A 14,776-nucleotide genomic window follows, 5' to 3' on the forward strand; every position below is an offset into this window, starting at 1 on the left:
ATATTTAAGAAAGTGGGCTAGATAGGATTGAGAAAACTAACCAGAGGAAAGAAGATAAAAATGGGTGAGAATGTTAATAAACTTTATGTAGAGATGCAGGAAATTGTGAGAATGGCCATGCGTTATGCTTTGTGGTAGAGGTTACCATAACTCTAATTGACAAATCTAGTGAATTGTTTTCAGTCCTTATCTTGACCCTCTGTGACATTTAAAATTATCTCCTCTCTTCCTTTCTATGACATTCTTCTCTTCCAGTTCTCCTCTTTCATTGTTTTCTCACTTTCCTTTTCTAAATACTCTATCTGGATCCTTAGATTTGGTGGTTCCTGAATCTCCTTGTTTTGATTCTCACTTCTGCTTGGCAATCTCACTCACTTCTTTGAGTTAAATTAAACATTATGCAGATGACTCCCAAATCTGTATCTCCAACACAAGTCTTTATGCCAGGCTTCAGACTCATGAAGCCAACTGCCTGCTGGTTTTTTCTATGTGGATGCCTTACCAGCACCTCAAACTGAACACAGCTAAAACTGAACTTTTCATGGCTCTACCAGCAGCACCACAAACCTTTTTCTTGTTGGTATTAATACTCCCAAGGCAAAAACTAGGACATCATGTCATATTTCTCCTTTCACACTTCCACAGTTTAATCTGTCATGAAATCATAATTATTATTCCTTCAAAATATCTCATGAATTTGTCTTCTTTTCCATTCCCAAATCTCCATTCCCATACCCTTGTTTGGACCCTTACCATTTTTCTCCTAAATGACAATAATAGTTTTCTAACTGATCTCCAGCTTTTTCCACTACTGCCTGTTGACCCTTGGTACAGCCTCTAGAATTAGTGTCTAACCATATTTTTCCCTACTTAAAATCCTTTAGTGACTTCCTGTTTTCTATGATAAAATGTTAGCATGACCTAAAAGATTCTCTATGATAATCCTCTTACTCAAGCCTTGCTTGTTGCCTCTAATTCCTACCCCCCATCCCAGACTTCTACAACCCTCTTCTTATATTTTATATTCCACTAGGCTTTCCTTGAACTTTGTTATTTCATTCCCATTTCTTAGTACAGTTGGCTCCCTCTAATATCTTTAGGCCCTTGTCTACCTCATGAATTTTGTTCTTCAAAGCCCTTCTCAGTTGTCCTAGTCTCAGGAAAATATTCCCTCATTTTCTGTCCTCAGTCTCTAGATGTGACTACTTCCTCTTTGCTACTTCTCTGCCTGGTATTTGTCTATTACTGCAAATATCATATACACACTTGGTAGATGCACATTGATTTGAATTGAATTCTCAGTGTAGTATCTTTCCATCTGGTTGATTAGGATTGTTAAAAAAGAAATAAAGTACACAACAGAAGTTCATTGGTTTGTTTTCTTTGTTTTGCTTATTAATTGAGATATAACTCATAGTAAAGTAATAAATCTTAAGTATATAGCTCAGTGAATTTGTATATGTATTTATACACTTGTGTAACTACCACCACTTAAAACAAAATATAGAACATTTCCAGTAACTCAGAAGACCCATTTGTGCCCCTTCCAAGTCAGTACCCTCAAGAAGTAACCACTATTGTCACTTCTATCACCATTGGTTAATTTGGCCTGTTCTTGAACTTTGTATAAATGGAATCACAGAGTATGTGCTCTTTTGACTGACAGGTTTTTGTATGAACCCTTATAAAAACCTTAGAACTCTTGGGCACCCTAATGGTGCCTATGAGGAAATAAGATACTGAAATAGCCCATGAAGGTAATGCTCCAAGAGGGAAACAAAGACTTCAACAACGCTTCAGTCAGAAAAACCCGAAAGTCTATGCCCATTTGGATGGGTATCCTCACAATGAAATAAGATGTTGTAGCACATGTATTATCTATGACAATGCAAAATGAAATATCAAGAATTTCGAAGAAACTGAAGGGAGGAATAGACAATAATAGTTGGAGGCAAATACTCTACTTTCAATAATGGATAGGACATGTAGACAGAAGGCCAATAAAGAAATAGCAGACTTAACACTATAAACAAGTAGATCTAACAGACAAGTATACCACACTCCATCCAACAACAGTAGTGTACACATTTCTCTCAATTGCCAGGAACATTCTCTAGGATAGGCCACGTGTTAGTCCACAAATTTAAATCATACAGTGTATCTTCTCCCACCAAAATGGACTGAAGCTAGAAATTAATAACAGGAAAACTGGACAATTTACAAATAGATGGAATTAAATAGCACATCCTTAAAGAGCAAATGGGTCAAAGAAGAAATCATGAGGGAAATATAATATAATACTGTGAGATAAATTAAAATGAAAACACAATATACCAAATGTATACATTTGGTAAATGTCAACATTAAAAAAGAAGAAAGATATCAAAACCTGACTTTATAACTTAAGGAACCAATAAAAGAAAAACAAACCAAACCCAAAGCTAGCAGAAGGAAGGAAATAATAAAAATTAGAGTGTAGATAAAATAGAGAATAGAAAAACAATAGCACAGACAAAATCAAAAGTTGGTTCTTTGAAAAGATCAACAAAATTGAGAAAACTTTCCCTGGACCAAGGAAAAAAGGGATAAGACACAAATAACTAAAGCAATAACTAAATCAGAAATGAGTGGGGACATTACTACCTTACAGAAATAAAAAAGTATTATAAGATAGTACTGTGAACAATTGCATACAAACAGGTTAGTTAACCTAAATGAAATGGGCAAATTTCTAAACGTACACAACTTACTGAAACCTACTTAAGAAAAAAACGAAAAACTGAATCAGTAATCAAGAATCTCTCTCATCTTCACTGATAGATTCTACCAAATATTTAAAGAAGAATTAACACCAATCCTTCACAAACTCTTCCAAAAATAGAAGAGGAGGGAACACTGCCTGTTAATTTATGAGGCCAGAGTTACACTGATATAAATGCCAGACAAGAAACCACAGGAAAAAAAATAATACAGACCAATATCCTTTATGAATATAAATACAAATATCCTTAACAAAATACTAGGAAAGTGAATCCAACACTGCATTATATATATGGGGGGGAGGGGGAGAAATAGACTGATTATACACCATGACCAAGTAGGATTTATCTCAGAAATAAAAAAGGGTGGTTCTATATAAGAAAATCAATCAATGTAATACACTACACTAATAAAATGAAGGAAGGAAACACATAATCTCAATTGATGCAGAAAAAGCATTTGACAAAATCCAATACTATTTCATGATTTAAAAATCAGAAAACTAAGAATAGCGAGAACTTCCTCAATGTAATAAAAGACATCTATGAACAACAGACAGCTAACACAATACTTAATGATAACTGAGTTAAGGCATTCCTCTTGAGATCAAGAAGGCAAGGGGGCCTGCTTTCACCACTGTGGTTCAACGTTGCACTGGAAATTTTAACAAGAGCAGTTATGAAGAAAAAAAAATAAAAGGCATCCAAATTGGAAAGAAAGAAGTAAGACTATCTCCATTTGCAGATCACATGATCCCCTATATATTAAAAATCCCGAAGGATCCACATACCAAAAAACCCTACAAGAGCTAATAAAAGAATTCAGTAAAGTTGCAAGATACAAAGTCAACACAAAATTCAGCTGTTTCTATACACCAGCAGTGAATAATCCAAAAAGAAAATTAAGAAGAGAGTCCCTTCTCTACATCTGCATCTTTATTCCTGTCCTGCCCCTAGGTTCTTCAGAACTTTTTTTTTTTTTTAGATTCCATATATATGTGTTAGCATACGGTATTTGTTTTTCTCTTTCTGACTTACTTCACTGCTAGTTTCTGCTTTATAACAAAGTGAATCAGCTATACATATACACATATCCCCATATCTAACACACCACTGTAAAGCAATTATTCTCCAATAAAGATGTTAAAATAAATAAATAAATTTTTTTAATTAAAAAAAAGAAAACAGCCCTATTTACAAGACTATCCAAAAGAAATAAATACCTAGTAATACATTTAACCAAGTAGGTGAAAGACCTGTATACTGAAAGCTACAAAATATGGATGAAAGAAATTAAAGAAGACAAATGAATGGAAAGACATTCCATGTTCATGGATTGGAAAATTTAATATTGTTAAAATGTGCATACTACTGAAAATGATATACAGATTCAATGCAGTCCTTATCCAAATTCTTGGGCTTTGTGTGTTTTTTTTGCAGAAATAGAAAAAGCTCATCCTAAAATTTACATGGATACTTAAGGAACCCCAAATAGCTAGAACAATTTTGGAAAAGAACAAAATTGTAGGACTCATACTTCCTGATTTCAAAACATATTACAAAACTACAGTAATCAAAACAGTGTGCTATTGGCATGAAGACAGACAAATAGAATACTAGCATAGACTAGTGAGCCCAGAAATAAACCTATATGGTCACATGAACTTCAACAGAGGTGCCAAGACCACTCAATGGAGTAAGGACAGTCTCTTCAACAAATGGTGTTGGGAAAACTGGATATCCACGTGTGCAAAATAATATAAGAAATTCAACTCAAAATGAATCAATGACCTAATTACAAGAGCTAAAACGTAAAACCCTTAGAAGCAAATGTAAATCTTCTTTACTTTGGATTTGATAGTGAATGTTTGATTATGACACCAAAAGCAGGAGCAATGAAAGAAAAATAACAAATAGGTGGATTTCATCAAAATTGAGAACTTTGGGGTAGCAAAGGACATAAAGAAAGGGAAAACAATCTACAGAATGGGAGAAAATATTTGCAAATCATATATCTGGTAAGGGCCCATATCCAGAATATGAAAAAAACTCTTACAACTCAACAACAAAGAGACGAACAGCCCAAATTTAAGAAGGACGGAGAAACTTTTTTTTTCAACATCTTTATTGGAGTACAATTGCTCTACAATGGTGCATTAGCTTCTGCTGTATAACAAAGCAAATCAGCCACACGTATACATATATGCCCATATCCCCTCCCTCTTGCCTCTCCTTTGCACCCTCCCTATCCCACCCCTCTAGTTGGTCACAAAGCACTGAGCTGATCTCCCTGTTCTATGCAGCTGCTTCCCACCAGCCATCCATTCTACATTTGGTAGTGTATATATGTCCATGCCACTCTCTCACCTCATCCCAGCCCACCCCTCCCCCTCCCCGTGTCCTCAAGTCCATTCTCTACATCTATGTCTTTATTCCTGTCTTGCCCCTACGTTCTTCAGAACCTTTTTTTTTTTTTTTTTTAGATTCCATATATATGTGTTAGCATTTGGTATTTGTTTTTCTCTTTCTGACTTATTTCACTCAGCATGACAGACTCTAAGTCCATCCACCTCACTACAAATAACTCAATTTTTTTTCTTTTTATGGCTGAGTAATATTCCATTGTATACATGTGCCACATCTTCTTTATCCATTCATCTGTCGATGGACACTTAGATTGCTTCCATGAGGGATGGAGAAGCTTGAATAGACATTTCTCTAAAGAAGATATACAAATGTCAATAAGGACTTGAAAACATGCTGAACATCATTAGTCATAAAGGAAATGCAAATCTAAACCAGAACTCTACAAACCCATGAGGATGGCTATAATTGGGGGCAAATAAAGGAAATAAGTGTTGGTGAGGATATAGAGAAATTGGAATACTGGTACAATTGTTGATAGAAAAGTGAAATGGTGCAGCTGCTATGGAAAGAGTTTAGCTGTTTCTCAAAAAGTTAACATAGAATTACCATACAACCCAGAAATTCCATTCCTATATATACACCCAAAAGAACTGAAACAGGCACTGAAACAAATTCTTACACACTAATGTTTATAGCAGCACTTTTAACAATAGCTAAAATGTGGAAACAACCCAAATCAAGGAACAAATTGATAAAGAAATTGTGGTATATATATAAAATCAACTATTATAATATTCAGCCATAGAAAGCAATGAAGTTCTGATACATGCTAAACATGGATGAACCTCAAAAACATTCTAAGTGAAAGAAAGTAGACAGAAAAGGTCACATACTGTATAATTCCATTGATATGAGATGTCCAGAATGGGCAAATCTGTAGAGATGAAAAGCAGCCAGAGGCAGGCAGTTAGTAGGGAAGTGGAAAACTGCTTAATGGGTAGAGAATTTCCTTTTGCTTGCTGCAAATGTCTTGAAATTCGATAGAGGTGGAGGTTGCACAGCATTGTGAAAGTGATAGATGCTACCGTTCACTTTAAAATAATTAATTTGGAGGTATCACCTCACACCGGTCAGAATGGCCATCATCAAAAAATCTACAAACAGTAAATGCTGGAGAGGGTGTGGAGAAAAGGGAACAGTCTTGCACTGTTGGTGGGAATGTAAATTGATACAGCCACTATGGAGAACAGTATGGAGGTTCTTTAAAAAACTACAAATAGAACTACCATACGACCTAACAATCCCACTACTGAGCATATACCCTGAGAAAACCATAATTTAAAAAGAGTCATGTACCACAATGTTCATTGCAACTCTATTTACAATAGCCAGGACATGGAAGCAACCTAAGTGTCCATTGACAGATGAATGGATAAAGAAGATGTGGCACATATATACAATGGAATATTACTCCGCCATAAAAACAAACGAAATTGAGCTATTTGTAGTGAGGTGGATGGACCCAGAGTCTGTCATACTGAGTGAAGTAAGTCAGAAAGAGAAGAACAAATACCACATGCTAACACGTATATGTGGAATCTAAAAAAAAAAAAAAAAAAAGGTTCTGATGAATCCAGGGGCAGGACACGGGACACGAATAAAGATGCAGAAGTAGAGAATGGACTTTAGGACAAGGGAAGGGGAAGGGTAAGCTGGGACGAAGTGAGAGAGTGACATGGACATATGTACACTACCAAATGTAAAATAGATAGCTAGTGGGAAGCAGCCGCATAGCACAGGGAGATCAGCTCTGTGCTTTGTGACCACCTAGAGGGGTGGGATAGGGAGGATGGGAGGGAAACACAAGAGGGAGGAGATATGGGGATATATGTATATGATGTATAGCTGATTCACTTTGTTATAAAGCAGAAACTAACACACCATTGTAAAGCAATTATACTCCAATAAAGCTGTTAAAAAAAAAAAAGTATCTGGCTGCCAATGCAGGGGACACGGGTTCGAGCCCTGGTCCGGGAAGATCCCACATGCTGCGGGGCAACTAAGCCCATGCTCCACAACTACTGAGCCTGCACTCTAGAGCCCACGAGCCACAACTACTGAAGCCCATGCACCTAGATCCTGTGTTCCGCAACAAGAGAAGGCACTGCAATGAAAAGCCAGTGCACCACAACGAAGAGCAGTCCCTGCTTGCTGCAACTAGAGGAAGCCCACACGCAACAATGAAGACCTAACACAGACAAAAATAAATAAATTATAAATAAATAAATAAATTTTTAAAAATAAAATATAATAGTTAATTTTATGATACTTGAATTTCACCACAGTTGAATAAAAGAGGAAATAATAACTCTTCATTTGGAAAAAAATACTCTCAAGTCTGATACAGAAATCAGAAGTCAAAAAAGACAAAAAATAACATATTTAACAAGATAAAATATGAGAATATTTATTCTGCAAAATGCCATAAGAAAAGGCCATCTAATAGGAAAGAGTTAAAGTCATGTCAAAAGTTAAAATATGTCAAAAATAATCTCATAGTGAAAGAGAAACCAATACATTAGTGGAGTTTGTGAAAAGAAAACGACAGACAAGTGGAAAAATTAAAATATATATAAGATTTTTTTTAATAAATTTATTTATTTGTTTTTATTTTTGGCTGTGTTGGGTCTTCTTTGCTGTGCAAGGGCTTTCTCTAGTTGCAGTGAGCGGGAACTACTCTTCGTTGTGGTGCGTGGGCTTCTCATTGTTGTGGCTTCTCTTGTTGCAGAGCACAGGATCTAGGCATGCGGGCTTCAGTAGTTGTGGCTCACGGGCTCTAGAGAGCAGGATCAGTAGTTGTGGCACAGGGGCTTCGTTGCTCCGCGGCATGTGGGATCTTCCCAGACCAGGGATTGAACCTGTGTCCCCTGCATTGGCAGGCAGATTCTTAACCAGTGTGCCACCAGGGAAGCCCATATGTAAGATATTAAAATTTAAAAGAATCTACACTGTCTCTAGACACATGTTAGTGCTTGAGTGGTAAAAATGATTTAAAAAGGAGATCATCAAAAAAAAAGGAGATCATCATATGACCCCTGTAAGACTGACTATTTATTATTTTAAATATTAATGATACCAATTTTCAGTAAGAATAGCTCTCTCACACATGGGTAGTATGAGAATACATTGGTGAAGAAATATTGGATGTAATATGCTAAAACTTTCCCCACATTAGAATTTGTTGTCCACTTAAGATACAGTCGGCCCTCAGTATCGGTGGGTTCCACATCCAAGGATTCAACCAGCTGAGGACTGAAAATATTGGGGGGAAAATTTCCACAAAGTTCCAAAAAGTAAAACTTGCATTTACCCCTCACCAACAAATGTTTCCATTTTATAAATGTATATAAATTTTTCTTTTCTTCATCCAACAATCATTCAACGGACACATGGGTTATGTCATACTTGACGAATGTGAATAATACTACAATGAACCTGGGAATTGAGATGTATCTTACAGACACTAATTTGTTTTGGATGTGTACTTAGAAGTGGGATCGTTGCATCGTATGGTACTTCTCTTTCAATTGTTTGAACAACATACGAGCTATAGGGTTGGCCAGAATGTTCCTTCAGATTTTCCCGTATATCTTAAAGAAAACCCTGAACAAATTTTAAGCTGACGCAATATTTTATCAAAGCTTTCTTTCCCTACGTCTAAGGGAGACCGAGGAGATAAGAATAAGGGAGAAACAAAAAAAGAAAAACATAACTTACACTATGAACATTCTAAGACCATTCCTGAATTGAAGAACTGAAAAAACATTTTAAAACTTTCATAATGAGACCTCTACATTCAAAAAGAACCACAATTAAACACAGTCTATTTGGCAAAAAAGAACCAGGAACACATGAACTCAAAACAAACAAACAAAACAAAACATATCATACCACTAAAAAACTAAAACAAAAAATTACTTTTTGAAAACCCACACAAACATTCAAAAACACAAAATGTCTATCACAAATTCACACACAACAATAAACAAGCTGAAAAAGCACAAATAGGAAACACATATTCCAACAGGGGAGCTCAAAAGTGAACATCAGCAGTTCTGTGTTCCATGAGTGAAAACATCTATAGACTGTCCATTCTGTGCAGCTGCCGGTGAGAAAAGGGGCCACTTGACTCCATTGTGGCAGCAGGCAGGGCACCCAGGTACACCACAGCGGGGACAACAGAGGAAAACTTGCAGAATTCCTCTGGGACCACCCCCAAAATGGCTGACATGGGAAACTCCGCTCCCTGGGTTGGTCTGTCTGGGAGTTGCCTGCTGTGTGCAAGAATCACAGAGCTCCTGCTTTTCACCACAGAGTCCCACTGGCAGGCACGGGGCCCTCTAAGGCCGCTGAAACCCCATGGGGGACACCTCCTGGGCCTTAGGCAGAGCCCAGGCGGCCCAACAGAGCCTTGATGATCCCTGTGCAGGTCTGAAGACAGGTCTCGGCAACCTGGGATTTTCACTTAACACATTCCGCTGGATGGCACTGTGGCTCCAGAAATGTCAGTCACCCCTTTCCCTGCCCCCACCGAGGCTTCCGCCCCTGCCTTTACCTTCCAGAGAGTAGACGGTGTGCAGTTGGGAAACAATCAGATCGCCTTCCTCCTCCTCCTCCTCCTCCTCCTCCTCCTCCTCCTCTTCCTCCTCCTCCTAATTCTCACCATCATCATCATCATTATCATCATCATTAACAGCAGCAGTAGCAGCAGCAGCAGCAGCCACTGAGACACCAATATCCCATTACCCTCATCCCCATCCATGGCCCAGCTCACAGATCACCCATCTTACCTTCAGCTGGGCTCTTCACCAACTTGGCCACTTTCCACCAAACCCGAAGTGTAGCTAAGCAGTTCTTGTTTCCCTTGATGCCCTGGTTCACAGTGCTCGCCGCTGCCGATGACCGTGCAGAGATCCCACCAGTGAGCTTGCAGTTCCTCCTTTGTATCTTCTGACTCCTCCTGGCCTGTGACTTGTCTGCACTGCGTCTTTTCCTAGGGAGTAACCTCTGTTTTGCTCAAGTTGAGTGCTTCACTGGGACAAAGATCCGGTGGGTCAGGGGCAGGCAGATTCCGGGGTGGTCCTGAAGGTTGTGAACCCTTCTTTACTTGAATCACAAAGGTCCGGAAGAGACCACCACGCTGCATCCCTGCGTGGAACCCCCGAGCATCCTTTGTGCGCAGGGCTTGGACCTTTGGGGATGGCATGGGTCGCACCCGTGGGTCTACTTGGGGAAGGCCACTTGGCCTCGCCTCCATTTGTCCACAAGTTCGCTACCACCGGGGTCTTTCTTCCCGCAGGCCTCGCTAGCCAGGCTGTCAGGCTTCAGATCTGCACCAGAAGCCCGTCCACGTGTCATGCTCAACTTTTTCCAGGTGTCCCCGTGAATTTTTATCCTTGGGGAGAGGGTGGAGTTCAGGGAGCAGGGGAAGGGGAAGTGGGGCTTGGGGTTTGGAGGGTCATGTGGAAGAAGGGAGCTTTTGGGCTTGGTTTGCCATGGAGATCTCTCTGCTTCTCAACCTAACCCCTGACACTAGCCTAGTGTTCTCCCTGGAGGACCCATGAGATTTTGCAGGGGAAATAATGGATCCCCGGTAAACACACACACAAACACAAACACACACACACACAGACACAAACTCACACACACTCACACACTCCCTCACGGACACGCACACACGCACATGCACACATCTCAGAAACCACTTCTGAAGAACCACTCAACACCTTAAGGGAATGATGCGTTTCCAGGCAGACCCTCAAAACGAGGGATCAGGGCCTTTATCCAGAGCCGACTGGGATGTGTGGAGAGAAGAAAAAGGTACAACGTAAAAGCTGAGAGGAACCTTTTATTCGGGGACCATACTGAGGACTACAGACACGGCGACAGCCACTCACAAAGCGCTGTGGAAAGGTTCTGAAGAAGTAAGGGAGGAAGGAGCCAGGCTATTTAGGAGTTTTCATTGAATAAAAGAGGAAAAAATAGAAATATGTTGGGGAATATCAAAAGATTGCTGATAATCACAAAGACAAAAAAACTAAACAATGAAATAAACAGAGCACCACCACCACCAGCACCGCCACCACCACCACCACCACCACCAACAGAACCTCACCCAGACATCTCAAGTCAGAGATTTGAGGGCTTTTCTAAGTATGGGAAGATGCAAGAGACTGGGTCCATTGAAATCATTCCTAGATGTGCATCTGAACTTTCCAGGGCTGGTATCCTGCTTTTCTCCATCCTGAATGACCCTCGGGGGCCACCCTTGGGGGCAGCTGCAGTGTCTGAGGGCTGATGGCAGGGCGACAACCTTTGTTTACTGAAGAGGCTGGTGACATTTTGTGTCCGCAGATGCAAAGGAAAGCAGGCGGTCACCATGGCGTGAGTGTTTAAGGATGTCATGCCCATGCCACCCAGAGCCTGGCGCGAGACCAATGTGGAAGGTGATCGTGAGGCTCTTTACGGTTTCCTCAACGTTTCCTTTCTTGGCTCCTCTAAAGTCTTCCTCGGTGTGTAGACCGAGCAGGAGGGAGCTCCAAAGGAAAGCACATCCACGTCCCAGGGATTTCCTACACGCTGAAGTATCTTAAGGACTCTTAGACTGGAGGAGTGGACTGGCTCTTTGGGGCCTTCTTGTAGGCCAAGCTGTCCCAGGAAGTAGGCCCACCTGTGAAATTGGTGAGAAAAAAGAAACACACGGAAAACATCCCGCGACTACAAAAGTCACCTTCCTGGCAGGTAGGGGCTAAGGGGGATCCTTCCCAGGCATGAAACATCAGGGCACATCGGACACTGATTTGGGGAAAGTGCAGGGAGGAAGGAGGGCGGGGATTGGCAGCAGCAAGTGGTGGAATCCCTACTCTCAGCATCTCTTCACACCTTTGCCTGTGTTCGCCAGGGCTGAATGTTACTGCAATCACTCGGGCTCGCCCACGCACACCCCCACCCCACCCCCCGCACATGGTTACATTCAGGACAGCAGGCCTGCGCACGCCCCGGCACTTGTACCCACTCTGCCCGTCTCCGTGGACCCGACGGTTGCCCTACCTTCCTTGTTCCCTGTTCTTCCTCCTTGCCCTTTTCTGTTGGTATTTCCACTTCCCAGTTGGGCACTGCAGCATCGGCAAACAGGCCTCTCTCTGGACACGGTTCAGCCCCTTGCCTGAGTGGCTGAGACTTAGCCTTGGCTGATGGCTCTTCCCTCAGGAAGCCCCAGGAGGCTTCGGCTGGTTCCATCTGCCCACTTGGGACACAGTGCCCTGGAGATGGCCTCCATGCTTCACCTCCATTATGGTTCTTTCTTTTGATTTCAGTTTGCCCTCAGCTTTCGGCTCCTGCCTTCCACTCACTGCCTTACTTTCAGTTCTTCCCTCTGGACAAAAGGCAGGGTTGGGTGCGTGCCTGGGAAGCTCAACCCGGCCAATACATGTACTTTTCCTGTGGAAGGGAAAATGCCCCCCGTGGACTGGGAGAGTAAGGGGCATTCCCTCACAGCCATCCCTTAATTGCCATCGGGGGTTACCTCACCCCTCTCGTGTGCCTTACCTCCCCCTATTAACCTAGAGTTCCCAGGCTTCTACCTAACCATTCCGTGCCTTGAATACATCCCGGGGCTCTTTGGCCCTTTGCAGTGTACCCATGATATACTCAGGATGTCAGAAGGTGGCACTGCCTCTCCTTTTGCCTTCTATATGCCGGGCAGGCCTACTGCTGAGTCGGAGCCCTTGAGGGCACTCAGGAGGGACCCCCCCACCCCCGCCACCCTGCCCAGGTCAAGGGGCTGCCTGGTGGCCTGTCCTTTGTTCTCCCGGCCACTTGTGTCTCCCTGCCACTCCCTGGGCACGTTGCAAAAGATACACAGTGAATCGCCCGTGCACTGGATCCACGGCAACGCTGGAGGTTGTCGTGGCGATGGTGGTGGAGGTGGTGGTGATGGTGACGGTGGTGGTGGTGGTGGTCAGTTACTGCTTCCCTCTATTCCCTTCACTGTCTATTCTAGAGCTGGTCTAGTGTCCTCAGCATCCTCCTCGCACGTGTGCTCTTTGGTTAAGGGGGAGGCACAGGTGTAGGAGAAGGCAGTCGTGTGGTTCAGTTTGAACCCTTGCCCTTCCTCCTCGACATCTTTTCCCTTCTCCAGTGGTGGAGCTCATTGTCATCCTCCGGGAACACCCACAAAACTAAACATCAACAAAACCAAAGACGATCCAGGAGTTACTTCGCAATGCAACAGCACGACGAACTCAAGGCTTGCAACATTATCTCTTGACATTCCATTCTGTGCAGTTGTTCTCCTTATGGAAGCCCTTCAAGTCCAATCGTGAGCCAGTAGGAGCCTCCTCAGGTTGCTCCCTGCTTGCCGATGGTTCCCAATCCAATGGCGTGATCGCAACAGAATAGATTTCACTGTATATTTACCGGCGGTCGCGTCCCTGTCCACAAGCCCAGGCAGGTTGGTGCTGGCCGCCGCTCACAAGACCAGGCACTCAAGCACCCACACCCGGATACCCTCGGCAACACATGCCCACGCACAAGCAAGCACCTTAGACAGGCGTGAGAGCACGGGCTCATGTACACACACACACAGTGACACACACACACACACCCCCTACCTTCCTACCCCGCCACACACACACAGCACATCCTCACACAACCACAAACATCCTGACACACGCTGTCATCTGTGCTTTCCTATATACCCTCGCACCAGTCTCCCCCCACCCCACCCCCACCCCCTGCCCGCAGCAAGTACTCTGAGAATGGCTGAAACACGCATTCCCGGAGGGGCTCTCAAAAAGGACACGCAGCCATTCTGTGTTCCACGAGATGGTCGTCTGTCAGCAGGTGGGCCCAAGCTGCCAGTGGAAACCTGAAGCCTCCCTTGTTTAGCCAGATAAATGGGGTCTCCAAGTGGGAGCAGAGTCTGTGCCCATCCTCCAGACCATCACGGCCCTGTGTGGGGCTCTGTGACTGGCGATGTCTGTTGGTCTTGCGAGGTTCCTGTGTCCCAGAGTCAGTCCTGAGCACCCCATGTTGGGGGCGCCTCCAGGTTGGGCCAGCCACTTCTGGCTGCACTGTTGGGCCAGCCCGACGTGCTGGCCTCAAGCTGAAGCTCCAGGCCTTGAAAGGGAAGCGGGAGTCCTGCCACAATGTGACTTGCAAGCCAGCGTGCTTTTCGACACCAGCGTGGTGGCCCGCCGCCTGGTCCAGGAGAAATCCTGTGATCCAGACCCTCAGGCAATGTCACCCAGCCAGGTCGCTTGGTGTAGCCTTTGCCTTTTACTTCTCCCAAGAGCAGGAGTCAAGACAAAGGGGGTTGGAGGAAAGGAAGTGGAAAGGACTGCAGGGTGTCCAGCCTCGTGGCCACTGGTCCTTTTGTCCTGTGCATCTGGTGGTCCACGTGGGTGCCGGTGGCTGGCCGCTGTCTTTCCCTTTCTCTCCTCCTTCATAGGACTGTCTGTGTTGGTTTGGTTTGGCTTTTGATTTTACCTAACAAGGAGAGGAAGTCGAAGGCCTGATGGGGTGGTGGGGGCGGGGTTAGGCGCTTAGTGGGCATTGATGGAGCCATACTGCCACCAAGCGGAGGTGGT

Source organism: Eschrichtius robustus, chromosome X (genome assembly GCF_028021215.1).
Source record: "Eschrichtius robustus isolate mEscRob2 chromosome X, mEscRob2.pri, whole genome shotgun sequence".
NCBI classification, from domain to species: Eukaryota; Metazoa; Chordata; class Mammalia; order Artiodactyla; family Eschrichtiidae; genus Eschrichtius; species Eschrichtius robustus.